The 13,426-nt window shown below is 52.5% G+C and overlaps 1 long non-coding RNA gene across 1 annotated transcript; it reads left to right on the top strand.

The window, feature by feature from the left end:
• Positions 1 to 1,632: 1,632 nt before the first annotated feature.
• LOC107077632 (uncharacterized) lies at positions 1,633 to 4,880 on the top strand. Its single transcript, XR_001478633.2, has 3 exons — positions 1,633 to 1,741; positions 3,674 to 4,545; positions 4,670 to 4,880. It is a non-coding gene; the product is annotated as an uncharacterized lncRNA (long non-coding RNA).
• Positions 4,881 to 13,426: the final 8,546 nt, after the last annotated feature.

Raw genomic sequence — 13,426 nt, 5'->3', positions numbered from 1 at the left:
ACCCCTTCAATTCGCCACTACTACCACTAATAAACAGCAACGTTATTTTATATACTGGCTTTAAAAGTAAAAGTAGCATCTTAAAGTGCTTTACTGTCAGTTTAAAGAAGATAAGATCACTTTATTGGCCATTACACACAGACAGGGAGAGAAGCTGGGGGTCAGAGAGCAGGGTCAGCCATTTATACAGCACCCCTGGAGCAGTTGGGGTTAAGGGCCTTGCTCAGGGGCCCAACGGAGTAGGATTCTACTGCCGGCTGTGGGATTTGAACTGGCAACCTCCCAGCCACAGGTGCAGATCCTTAGCTACAGAGCCACCTCTCCACCCAGCAGTTAAAAGGTCAGACGACGATGGTCTCTTGCGTTCTGGGAACACTGTCCTTCAGATTTATAATATGTGACAGGGAAACGCCACCCCCCGTTTCCCAGCTTCAGACCCCTCCACATCCTGTCATCTCCGGAAGAGGCGAAAGCTCTGATTGTCCTCTGGGCCCGGGCTAGAATTCCTCCACTGTGGCAGAGAACACTCAGTTACACCTCTGACGCTGATCAACTCGCTCGGCGGACCTGGCTCTCAGTTGCACCCCCCCCCAGGCGGTGATCAGATTTGTGGGCACCTCCCTGCGGCTCTGCTTGGGGGCTCACCAGTCTGGACACTGTACTGTAAAAAGGCACCGTCCTTCAGATGAGATGTAAAACTGAGGTCCTGACTCTGGTAATAAAAATCCCAGGTCGTTTCTCGAAAAGAGAAGGAGTGTTACCCTGGCGTCCTGGCCAAATTTCCCCCTGGCCTTTACCCATCATGGCCTCCTAATAATCCCCATCTATGAACTGGCTTCATCACTCCGTTCTCCTCCCCACTAAGAGCTGGTGTGTGGTGAGTGTACTGGTCCACTCTGGCTGCACATTGATGGTGGTGGAGGGGATCCCTATTACCTGTGAAGCGCTTTGAGTGGAGTGTCCAGAAAAACGCTATACTGTATAAGTATGAGGAATTATTATTACTTTAATGTGTGGCCTGAATGGGGACCGGTGCCCAGGGGCCTGCCAGCCTTGTGAAAACCATCCACTCATCTTCTCACTGCTTCAGCCAAAAGAGAAGGTGCTGTGAAACTCTCAGACCTCCAGCTCTCCTTGGGGCTGTAGACAAGAAGACAATATGCAGGAGTGGAGCTCATCTGAGCCCCCTGGCGCTAGTGTCTCTAATCAGGATCCGCAAAACAAACACTGGATCAACGGCCAACAATCTCAGCCAATCACCAGCTGAGTGACAGTGACAACGAGCCAATCACCAGCTGGGTGGAGGTCACAATGAGCCAGGTTGAGGTCTCGAATGGCCAATTGCTAACCAGTTGGAGGTCACATCTAGCCAATTACCAGCCAGGTGGAGCTCATGATGGGCCAATCGCCGGCTGGGTGGAGCTCATGATGGCCCAATCACCAGCTGGGTGGAGCTCATGATGGGACAGTCGGCAGCTAGGTGATGGTCCCTCCCCTCACCAAATGAAAGTTATTTTTCATTGTCCTTGAAGATTTCTGTGTTGTCCCTCTGACGGTGTTAAACCTGAGCTGCCTGTCATACTCACCTTATCCTTCTCCTATTCTGTGAATGTGCTGGTGCGGAGCAGAGTCAGCAGGAGCTCCGGGCTCTCCAGGAGACAAGCTGCCAGCTCAACACACCCGTTTCCCTGATGTGCGCGGTCCTGGGGCTGCCTCACTGCACTTCCCAGATTGCACTGCGGTACGTACACACCTAAAAATAGTGCCAAGTCCTTCCTTTGGGTCCGAATTCCTCTGCAGTGGGGATGAATAATTCAAGGTGCTTCTGTCCTTCTTCTTGCTGAAGTGCAGTAGTCTAACATGAGTCATTAAAATGTAGGAAGATCCCCCTGTGCCCAACCAATCAGGCATTATATAAGCTGTCAGCCTGAGTCAGGGAGTGAGGTCAGGGCTGACGAAACAGCCGGGCAGAATCTGGGAGAGAGGGAAGAGAGGGAGAGAGGGAAGGGCAAGTCAGTGGAGAGGTGGGAAAAAGGGAGATAGCAAGATGGGAGCTAGATAGGTGGTTGAAAAGAGGTAAAGGAAGGAAGCATTGGTGTGCACAAGATCTGGCAGATGTACTGTTCCCTTTATAAGATTTGTTTTAGCTTTCTGAACCTGCCCTTCACCTGGCACCACAGGGGCACCGAGGTGACTGGCACCAGCACTGATGTGTCAGGTAGGAAGAGCTGGGCTGGATTCCAGCTGCAGGCGCCCTTCTGTGTGGAGTCTGCGTGTTCTCTGTGGTTTAGTCCACAAGCCCCGCCTCCTCCCAGACACACACGCAGGCAAGGTTTGGAAGAAAATAGCTGAGAGATCGGACCCCACCCCCCTCTAGTCAAACGAGCTGGAACCCAGAACATGGTGATAGGTCCTGACAGCTGCTTGTGCTTGAGCGCTTCTCTGATCCTCGGCGTGTGGCTCCGAGATATTTATTTGAACACATCAAGCGCCGCGATCACGGCCTTCCTGGGGGAGAACAGAGACGATATTATACCATCTTACCGTAACGTTGCAATACAAGAAAAATTCGTTTTGGATAAAAGCATCAGTGAAGCATCAGATGAGCTGTCCTGTAAGACTGGGCAGGATTCTAACTGTGTGTCTTATTGTCTCACGAGCTGTCCTGTAAGACTGGGCAGGATTCTAACTGTGTGTCTTATTGTCTCACGAGCTGTCCTGTAAGACTGGGCAGGATTCTAACTGTGTGTCTTATTGTCTTATGAGCTGTCCTGTAAGAGTGAGAAGGATTCTAACTGTCTTATTGTCTTACGAGCTGTCCGGCGAGACTGGGCAGGATTCTAACTGTCTTATTGTCTCACGAGCTGTCCTGTAAGACTGGGCAGGATTCTAACTGTGTGTCTTATTGTCTCACGAGCTGTCCTGTAAGACTGGGCAGGATTCTAACTGTGTGTCTTATTGTCTTATGAGCTGTCCTGTAAGACTGGGCAGGATTCTAACTGTGTGTCTTATTGTCTTATGAGCTGTCCTGTAAGAGTGAGCAGGATTCTAACTGTCTTATTGTCTTACGAGCTGTCCGGCGAGACTGGGCAGGATTCTAACTGTCTTATTGTCTTATAAGCTGTCCTGTAAGACTGGGCAGGATTCTAACTATGTGTCTTATTGTCTTTTGAGCTGTCCTGTGAGACCTGGCAGGTGTATTCCTGGTGGTCAGACCTCTGAAGAGGCCACAGCAGGTCTGTTGGTCAGTGCCTCTGCTCCAGCGTGTTTCAAGTGCTCCGGGCTGCATAGCTGCCTGGCCACCTGCAGCACAGTTTGACACAACACAGCGCAGCTCCTCATGAATAAAGAACACCATCAAAGTGCAGAAGAATGTTCTGCACAGAAAAGAAGTATCCGTGCACATAAATATTTCAGAGCTTCTATACACAAGGCAACACAAGGTACTCCTGTTATAGACGAGAGGGGATGGTAACTTGGGGTGCATGTTTGATTATTCATCAGCAAGACCTCTGAGATTAAGGAAGCGAAATACAAAAGTTAAATGCTTCAGGTTTCTCAAGCGCTGCGCTGTGCTGTGTGTGTGGAGCGCCGCAGCTCGTGATTTTCACGCGGGGATCTGACAAGCTCTCGCCTGCGTCGAACCTGAGGCGCCTCCACTTCCTGTTCGCAGGGCTGGCGTGACATCACAGGCTTTTTGCAGCGGTCGTTGTGCTTCTGGCCGCCCTGTGCGGTGAGGTCGCATCAGGAGTCAGGCAGGACCGAGGAGGCGCGCTGCCCGATGTGACTGGGACACCCCGACAGTTCTCTCCGTTCCTGCAGCGTGTCCCTCCCCCGTCACAGGCCATCAACCACATGGCTGGGCAGCCTGTTCCACACTCCCACCACCCTTTGTGTAAAGAAGAGCCTCCTGTCCTGATTGGAGGATCTCAACCAGCCAACTCTTGTAAGACGCCAGGGTATCACCTTCAACAACATTATTGGGCATTTTGTTCCACACACCCACCACCCTTTGTGTAAAGAAGTGCCTCCCGCCCTCGGTTTTACACATGCTATCCCTTTCGCTTCCCAGTTATGTGGGGGAAACCGATACCCTTGTGTCCTTCAAGAATCATCTGGATGAGATTCTTGGATCAATTAGATTGTGATAACTTAATGAGCAAACGGAACTAGCAGACAAGTCACACCCCTCGTTTTCTGAAGTTCCAGTGTAGCTGTATCAGCTCCAGCATGGCCCTCTGCAAGTCCAGTGGCAGCAGCCCATCAATGCCGTCTACCAATCGCCTTGACCACCAGAGCGAGAGAGTGAGACACGCAGACTCTAAAGCCAGCCAGCTACAGGCACTCTTGGCCACCTCCTACGCCCACCACGATCCCTCCTTTTAGGTTTTCGACGGGACCAGGAAAGTGGACCAGGAGCTGGATGGAAGGCGAATGAAAAAGTGGAGGTTTCTGTCTGCTGAGTGAGGAGACATCTGCAGTCAGTCTCACCACGTTAACCATAGCAGATCAGAGTCTCTAAACGCACGACCCCACCAGCTGAAGGTAAACTGTAAATAAGCCAGTATTGTTATTCTAGCTATTAATCTCATTTCCCCATCAGATCTGATTGACTCACTGTCAGGTTCTCCTCAACATTAACATCTGCTGTTCCTCCACACACCCACAGAGCTGAAGACCGGTTAGTGTACTGGAGCCCACAGATCTGTCAGCTCAGCGCAGACAGGCTGCAGTCTCAGTGGAAGATCAGCAGAGACTGGCATTTCTGTATAAAGAGGGGATCACTGAGTGCAGAGTGGCTGAGAGCACTACACAGCGGGGTATGGGTTGTGTTTTAATAAACCCTTTCATAAGACATTTTATTGTGCAGAATATACCTACCCCCCACCCCCTACTCCTCCAGAATGTACCAAGAATGAATCTTCTAATAAAAAGCCTGATTACATTGTACTGAAAAGGCTACCAAGCGGTAGGCAGTGTGATAGTTAATTGTACATTTCAAAAGCAGTAATTGCTCTAAATTCCCTGTAATTAATCTTTAATTGCTGTGAGCAGCACTGCACAGTGAGGTTATAAAAAGCAGAGTACTAAGCAGTGTGGGGAGCACTCTTAAAGTGCCGAATGCCAGAGAGACAGGTGGGGAGATGGATTGGAAAACAGTTTCCCCTGCTAATGATCTTCCAGGAGAGGGAAAAAGTGTCATTCCCACTGTGGGTGTGTCTGATCCAGTGTCATTCCCACTGGTGGGATACAATGTCACTCCCACTGTGAGTGTGTCTGATCCAGTGTCTGCTCATCGTCAGCTGATCACCTGTTAAGCCCCGTAGAGCAAGTGAGGGAACAAATTCTTTATTAACACGTTGAGGAGAGACTGCATAAAGTTCTGCAAAGTTAGGAAATAACAGGCTTTAGTGAAGTACTTTTAAGACCGAGTCCTAAGTGTAGAAAAGAGTCTAAAACAGCAAGCAGATCGGTTACAGGCACCAGTGAGTACTGGTGTTTACCTACTGGCAAAGGATGGCTTAGACTTTTGCTCAATTATATAGAATATCCCAGAATGCTTTGCGGTCAAAAATGCCACACACAAGAGCCAGAAGGAACTGAACCATGCAGACATGGGGATCCCCCAAACCCAGGACTGAGAAGCACTGTTCTGGGGGGTCCCAGACACGGGTAGAGGCATGGCACACAACCGCGTCGCTCTCTTTTCCCAAGTCCAGTCCGCAGCACCCCTGCTCAAATCCACACTCCATTTTTGGCTGGTGCTCCGCGCCAGCATCCTGCGTTTGCTGTAACGCGGCCTTCTCCGCTCGGCGTGCGCCGGGGACTCGAGGACGCGGCTCTTCTGGAGCGCGGCCAGGGAGCGCGGCCGCAGCGGGCAGCGCTGGGGTTGGCACGCGGGCCAGAGAAGGAGCTCTCCTTGGCACTGCCCATCGCTGCCGCTCGGCCAAAGGCTGCTCCTTCCCCGCGGATACCGCTAATTGCATCAAAGGGGCTTCTCCGCCCATCTGCCACTCTGCGGCCTCGTCTCGGGAGAAGGAAGCCCACTCTGTGTCCTGTTTGTGGGACGGGGGGGGGGGGGCTGGCAGGGCATGAGGGCTGCATTGTGCTGTTGTGGAAATACCAGAGCGGAGAAGAGCCAATTCCGAGTCCGGAGGCCCAGGGGACAGCCGGACAGCAGCACATCATTCCGATCCCATTCCGTCTAGTCTTGTGTTTCCCCGCTGTTGTAAGACAGGCGCTCCCAGTCTGGGTGCAGGACCCCCACACGCCTGCCAGTGTTCCAGTCCAGCTCTCAGGTACATGGCTGACTTAATAACTGTTTGACTGGGTTCTTCTCTTAGACACGCTGGACTGCGCCATCGCTATTGCATTTATAAAATCTCAAAGTTGTGAGTAGAACAAAAAAACGTTCACATTCCACTCAGGCAACTGGTTGGTTCGATTAAGCTTCAATTCAGTAAGTAACTGTGCTGGAATGAGAATCAGCAGGTGTGTGGGTCTCCAGGACCAGGACTGGTTTAAGGCACTGTATGTGCCCCTGCTTGCTCTCTATTGCAAATCGAGTCATGCCTGCAAATCGAGTATGCATGCGTGTGCAGGTGTGCATGTATGTGTAGTGCGTGTGCACACTTTTATGCTTTTGTGTTTGCATGTATGTGTATGTGTGTGCGTGTAAGTGCCTTTGCGTGTGTGCACATGCATGTGTTTGTGTGAATGTGCATATGTGTACATGAACCGGCATGTTTATGGGTGCATGCTTGTGTGTGTGCATGTGCATGTACATGCATGTGTATATGTATGTCTGTGAATGGACATGCGTGTGCATGTGCATGTTTGTGTGTGTATGTTTCCTTCTTGTGCATGTATGTGTGTGCATGCATCTGCATGTGTTTGTGTGAACATGCACGCGTGTACTGTATGTGTACAAGCATGCCTGTGTATATGTGTGTGAGTGTTCACGTGTGTTTACAGGCATGTGTTTGTGGGAACATGCATGCACGTGTGCGAGTACACGCACAGGTGAGTGTGTGCATGCCTGTGTGTTTGTGCAAGCGTGGGGGCACAGCGAGTCCACAAGCGTCCTGACACTGCGAGGTGCTTGTCTGCAGCCGGTGGAGAGCCGTGTGGGCTCCTGTATGCAGGGAACCCCCTCCTGCCGGCTCACTCTAATTGGAGAATCCCTCCCACTCACCCCGAGCGCCTCTGGAGCAGGAATCTCTTGGAGTAATTGGCTCTGGGCCCTGCTTAGTAACTCTTTCTGCCATTCTCCCACTCACACCCCCTCCCCTGCGCGCGTTCCTCGGATGGCCTTTAATTGGGCTATTATTTTATTTAGTTATTTATTTATATTTTCGCGGCCGATAAAACAAAACTTTCTTCTCTCTCTCGCTCCGTTTCATGTCCCCCCTCCCCAACATCCCCGATTTCACTGAAACGAGCTGATGCCTCACAGATCCCTATCAATTTGTATCACGCAGGGAATGCCCTGTAGGAACGATTCCTGCTTTATACATCATCCTCCAATTAATTCTTAAACTGATAAAACGAGAACGAAGCGAAGGAACAAGTTTTGAAACTAGGTCTTGATAAAGAATTATGTATATATATATGTGTGCTCTTGTTAAACTGACAAGATTATTCAGGCGACAGAGTCTGCATGTCTCTTGCTGTTCATTAAGAGGATTCCTAATGTGCATCTGAAATGCGCTGGATGTGCTCATCAGTATGTGGTCCAGTGCTCACCCCTAAAACGCTAAAGGAGCATTGACGTGCACCCCCCAATGTCAGCACTTCGAGCCCAGAAACACAGCCCTAGAGCCAGCGACTGTCAAGGCTCAACCAGAGTTCACAAAAAAAAGTTAGGGAGAGATAGCAGCAGCCATGTTCCATTTAACCTCAGGTGTCCAATCAGGAATCATTCATGATGGAATTTCCTATGGCCTTTTAACTCCTATGGCCTAAAAGGTGAGTCAAAATCCCATAGATGTCTCCTCAGCCCAGCACAGACACCCCATACTGATCAGGATTGCTACAGCAACTACACATCGCCAGCAGGGAAAACCAACCTGCCTTAAGACTGTCCTTTGTTCCTTGTCTTACAGGTTGTCCTGTGAGACTGGGCGGTATTCTAACTGTGAGTCCTATTGTCTTACAGGTTGTCCTGTGAGACTGGGCAGTATTCTAACTGTGAGTCCTATTGTCTTACAGGTTGTCCTGTGAGACTGGGCAGTATTCTAACTGTGAGTCCTATTGTCTTACAGGTTGTCCTGCGTGAGCCTGCAAGCCCGACCATAACCCAAGCACGTTAAGCCAAATTCACAGTAACCAGACAACCAACAAACATTTTCAATTACACTAATTCTTGGGTGCTGTTATTCCTAGTGGACTGCTAAGTGGGTGAGTGAGACTACGCAGGGTTAAGGGACAGGAAGCAGCTGGGAGGTATGATGGGATGGGACAGGAATCTCGTCCCCAGGGCAGAGAGCACCCGTCTTTCAGCACGGTCAGTCACGGAACGGAGGGAAGACGCAGACTCATTCAGTCAAAACGCTATCCATGCATTATTTACATAGGGAAATTTCAGCCTACACTGTTTTGGAAATGAAGACCGTGGTGAAATTAACCTTCATTTGTTAGCGGGCTCACATGAAACAAGGCCCTATTAATATTTAAACACGGCTCTTTCACACTCTCTCGCCGCCGGCACCGCGTTGAGAAGGCTGAGCTGGAGCGACTCCGCAGGTGGCAGGTGTGGTGCTCAGTAGCGTGCGCAGGGGAGCCGTGAGCGTGCCCAGCCCAGTGCAGGGGAGCCGTGAGCGTGCCCGGCCCAGCGCAGGGGAGCCGTGAGCGTGCCCGGCCCAGCGCAGGGGAGCCTTGAGCGTGCCCGGCCCAGCGCAGGGGAGCCTTGAGCGTGCCCGGCCCAGCGCAGGGGAGCCTTGAGCGTGCCCGGCCCAGCGCAGGGGAGCCTTGAGCGTGCCCGGCCCAGCACATGGGAGCCTTGAGCGTGCCCGGCCCAGAGCTGGGGAGCCGTGAGCGTGCCCAGCCCAGCGCAGGGGAGCAGTGAGCGTGCCCGGCCCAGCACATGGGAGCCTTGAGCGTGCCCGGCCCAGAGCAGGGGAGCCATGAGCGTGCCCGGCCCAGCGCAGGGGAGCCGTGAGCGTGCCCGGCCCAGAGCAGGGGAGCCGTGAGCGTGCCCGGCCCAGCGCAGGGGAGCCGTGAGCGTGCCCGGCCCAGCGCAGGGGAGCTGTGAGCGTGCCCGGCCCAGAGCAGGGGAGCCGTGAGCGTGCCCGGCCCAGAGCAGGGGAGTCGTGAGTGTGCCCGGCCCAGAGCAGGGGAGCCGTGAGCGTGCCCGGATCAGAGCAGGGAGGCCCTCTGTGGAATCACTTGTTTCAGTCCTGCCTCTCAGGTGTAATTTTCCACCCAGGAGAGCGTGAGGCACAGGGGAGAAAGCATAGAGTTCACCACTGACCATTCAGACTCACACACGCTGACACACTGACACTCACACTGACACACACACTGACACTCACCTGTCTCACACACACACACACCGACACTCACCTGTCACACACACTGACACTCACACATTTACACTCACCTGTTAGACACACTGACACACACAAACTCACACACACGCAAACTCAAAAGCTGACGCACATTAACAAATACACTGACACAAAAACTCCCAGGCTGACACACACACGCACTAACATACTCAAGCACTGACAGACTAAATGTCACACACAAACACACAGGCTGATGTACACAAACACCAGTGTGCTGTATTTTCCATATTTCAACATTTCCATAGAAAATACAGCACACACTGGAAAATTATTTTGATCAACATCACAAAAGCCTTTTCACAAGAAACAAACACACTTGAGGATGTTGATGGAGTGTTTCGGTTCCACTCAGTGAGATTTGGCTTGACTCCCCTAAGAGACAAGATCGCCCAGGGGGCAGTGCGCAGAGGCAGAAATACAGTGAGGGGCTGGATTAGCATGTATAAAAATTCAGGAAATGAGATCAGGAACAATTCTGATTCAGAGCTGCAGGAATGGAAGAAGCTTCATCAGAACTTCAGTTTCCTGCCAAGTGAAGAACTGGACCTGAGACCTAAAGACCCAGATGTGTCTGGATGGACTTAGAATCCCCAGAACCTAGACCCACAGCGGGCACTATAGGACCTGGGTCCCATTGTCTAGGTCCAGCTCTTCAGAACACAGGTTCAATCCTCCAGGCCCTACGGAAGACTGTGCAAGACCCAGGTCTGGTTCTTTAGGACCCGGGTCAGACTGTACTGGACCCAGGTCCGATTCTCCAGAACCAGGCTGGCCATCCCTACATCACTGCCACAAGCTGAGTGGCCCCAGGCGTCTCTGACCCCCCTGTGAATGGAGGTTCACCTCACAGTGTAATTAACAGTATCTGATCTCCTCTTTAAGTGCTCAATTAGCGCCTGTGATCTCACCGCGCTGCGCAGTGCTGCACATTCTCTCTCTTTGGGTGCTGCTTAAGAAATGGAAGAATGATTCACTTAATTGGCTGTTAATTGCTGCACTTGTGGAGGTTTGCAGTTTAGAAGGGAGCCTCTATATATAGCTTCTGAGAAACATAATGCTCGTAAGATTCCTACTTACACCTTTCAATTAGTTTGAGTGACACTGCTGGTTTTCTCATTTAAGGAGGACTGTGAAAGGACTGAAGACCTGTACTGACTGCACAGGTTGGGTTTAAGCAGGGAGGGAGTATACCCTTCCCGGCCCGTTGTGTACCACACCGTTGTGATTCTTCGGAACAATTTTTGTGAGGTTAAGGAAACACCTCCTCCAGTTATTTGCACTTGGCAGCATATCTCACACACCCCCTCCATCTGCCCGCCTGACGTCCTGCTCACAGCCCCCGGCTGGGTCCCTCTTTCATGCAGGGGGAGGGGGGGCAGGAGGGGGTGTTTTAAGGTCCCCATCAGTCCTGGGAGTGGTGACTGAGCTGTGGAAGAGAAAAGCTTCTCCCACACTTCCTCTGGTTGGATTTGCTTCTTTGAGCTTTTGCAATCCCATCTGGGCTCCGATCGGGAGGTCAGACCCCCGGCTGTCGTTCCGCCCTTCTCTGGGATCGCATCAGAACTCGGGAGGGCGTCTGATGTTCGGGTAGAGCCCGACCCAATTCCCAGCTCCGCTCAGGGGACGCCCACCTCTGAGCAGGTGGTCACAGTGCAGTAGAAACTGGGCCGAGGTGGGTGTCTCTGACACTAGACCGTGAAGGAGTCACCAAATGAACACATATGCAGCTCGGCCAGGCTGGGCCTGGTCACTATGGGGATGGGAGACCTCTGCGGAAGACCTGGCTGCTGCTGGATGTGACATTCCTAGACCAGTAGGTGGTGCTCTTTCATCTGGACCAGAATTTTCTAAATTCCACTTTGGTCTCGTACAGTTTCTCTCTTCTCCCCTGATCTGTGTGTCGTGGGGCTGCAGGAGGACTGAACCCCACTCTGGTCTTGTCCAGTTTCTCTCTTCTGTGTTAACGACATCCCTGGAGATGACGGGGCCGACAGGAAGTGAGGAACAGCTGCTGTAAGAGCAGCCACACAGCGCAGCTCAGGATCGAGAGGGGGCCGGGGGATCGTGCTGCCGAGACGGACGTAGGACCCATTGGTCTTTGTGATGACGGAGTCGCCGAGACATTCCAAACGAACCGCGACGCTCGTTGCCGGCGCACGAGGCGTGGAGATGTAGAGGGAGGGACTCTCACAATGACGCTCCTCCCACACATACACACACCCCAGAAACAAGTTGTACACGTGGTATCGATGGATCTTGGGGGTGGGAAGGGGTTCCAAAATGTTGAACTTCACCTCACAGTATCTCATTATTAAAGGGAAGACACTGGGCAGCCAGGTGCAGCTGTCCCTACTCTTATCTTGTTCATACTCCACACTCCGACAACCCACAGGAGGCACATCTTTACACAAAGAGTGGTGGGAGTGTGGGACAAGCCGCCCAGCCCTGTTGTTGAAGCCGATTCTTTGGCTTCCTTCAGGAAACAGTGGGGTGAGATACCTGGATCAGTTAACTGCTAACAAATCGAGCGGGCAGGACAGGCGGAATATTCTGCTCTCGGCAGTGACCTGCTGACCGCAGAGGTGGCCTGCGACACTGCCTGAGCCCGCGGCGGTGAGCGAGCTGGGCGCGCGGAGCAGATTCGTGGTCCGAGGAGCCGTCCTCCCTGCCTGCACACAGATGTCCTTCTCCTGCGATGCTGCCTCTGAAGCTGCTGAGGTAAGAAGATCGGCTTTTCCACTCGGCCGAGCAGAACGGTCCTGGCTCCTGTCCAGCGGTCCTCCCTGAGGCTCTCTCCATGAAACTTTAAAGACGCAGAAGAGAATTTCCTGCGCTTAAGTGGAAGGCGTGCACAAGCATGCTTGTGCGAAGGTACGCCTGCATGAGTGTGTCCATGAGTGTGCACATTTGTTTGTGTCAGTGCGTGCACGTGTGTGCATCCGGTGTGTGTGCATATGTGTGTGCAGGCATGTGCATTTGTGCGTGTAGGTGTGTGCGCACACTTGTGTGCATTCGTTTGTGTCTGTGTGTGCCTCCTGTGTGCGTGCATATGTGTGTGCGTGCGTGTGCACGTGATCACGTGTGTGCATTTGCGTTTGTGTGCGTGCGTGTGTGTGTGTGTGTGCACGCATGATGTTTACTTCTAACCATGACTCTGTTGCGCGAGTCTGTGGGATTCCTGAGTTCCAGACGCCTGGTGGCTTCTCGGCTCAGGGCTGTGTTGGAAAGTGGCAGTGTGGCGGTCGTGTTGCCCTGGTGCCAGGGGTGGTGAACCCAACACACAAGGACAGGTGGGGGAGCGGCAGGACCTGTTCTTCGCCTGCGAAGCCGCTGACGTGACCTCTGGAGAGCCATTCGCAGGAGCTCGTGGGCAGAGCATTTTCTCAATCCTGCTTCCTCCCGGTCTGACCTTAAAAACGAGGGTAGCACTGGGCTCAGACAGGCCCGTCCAGTCCTGCGTCTGGTGGGAATTCAGTCCAGATCTGCTCTTAATGGCCTCCATCAGCACATGGTTGGCTCATCAGGACCAATTCAAACAGCTGCTTCCAGCAATCCGGAGAACTAAAAACCTGCCGAGACACACTGACCCCCCCAGGAGCAGGACTGGACCCTGCTGTGCTAAACCCTACAGAGGCCCCCCTCCACCCTTCACTGCTGCTCCCACTGCAGAACTCACTGCAGGTCAGTTCTTTATAACAACAGCCCCTTTCCTCTACACAGCACTGCCCTTTCCCAGGGGTCCCCAAGAGCTTCACACAGAGGAGGGGACCCACTGGAACCCAGGGACCCAGAGTGGGGTTCAGTCCTCCTGCAGTGCCACGACACACAGATCAGGGGAGGAGAGAGAAACTGTACAA

The sequence above is a fragment of the Lepisosteus oculatus genome, chromosome 11 (assembly GCF_040954835.1).
Source record: "Lepisosteus oculatus isolate fLepOcu1 chromosome 11, fLepOcu1.hap2, whole genome shotgun sequence".
Classification (NCBI taxonomy): domain Eukaryota; kingdom Metazoa; phylum Chordata; class Actinopteri; order Semionotiformes; family Lepisosteidae; genus Lepisosteus; species Lepisosteus oculatus.
This window is presented reverse-complemented; position numbering and strand designations above follow the sequence as displayed.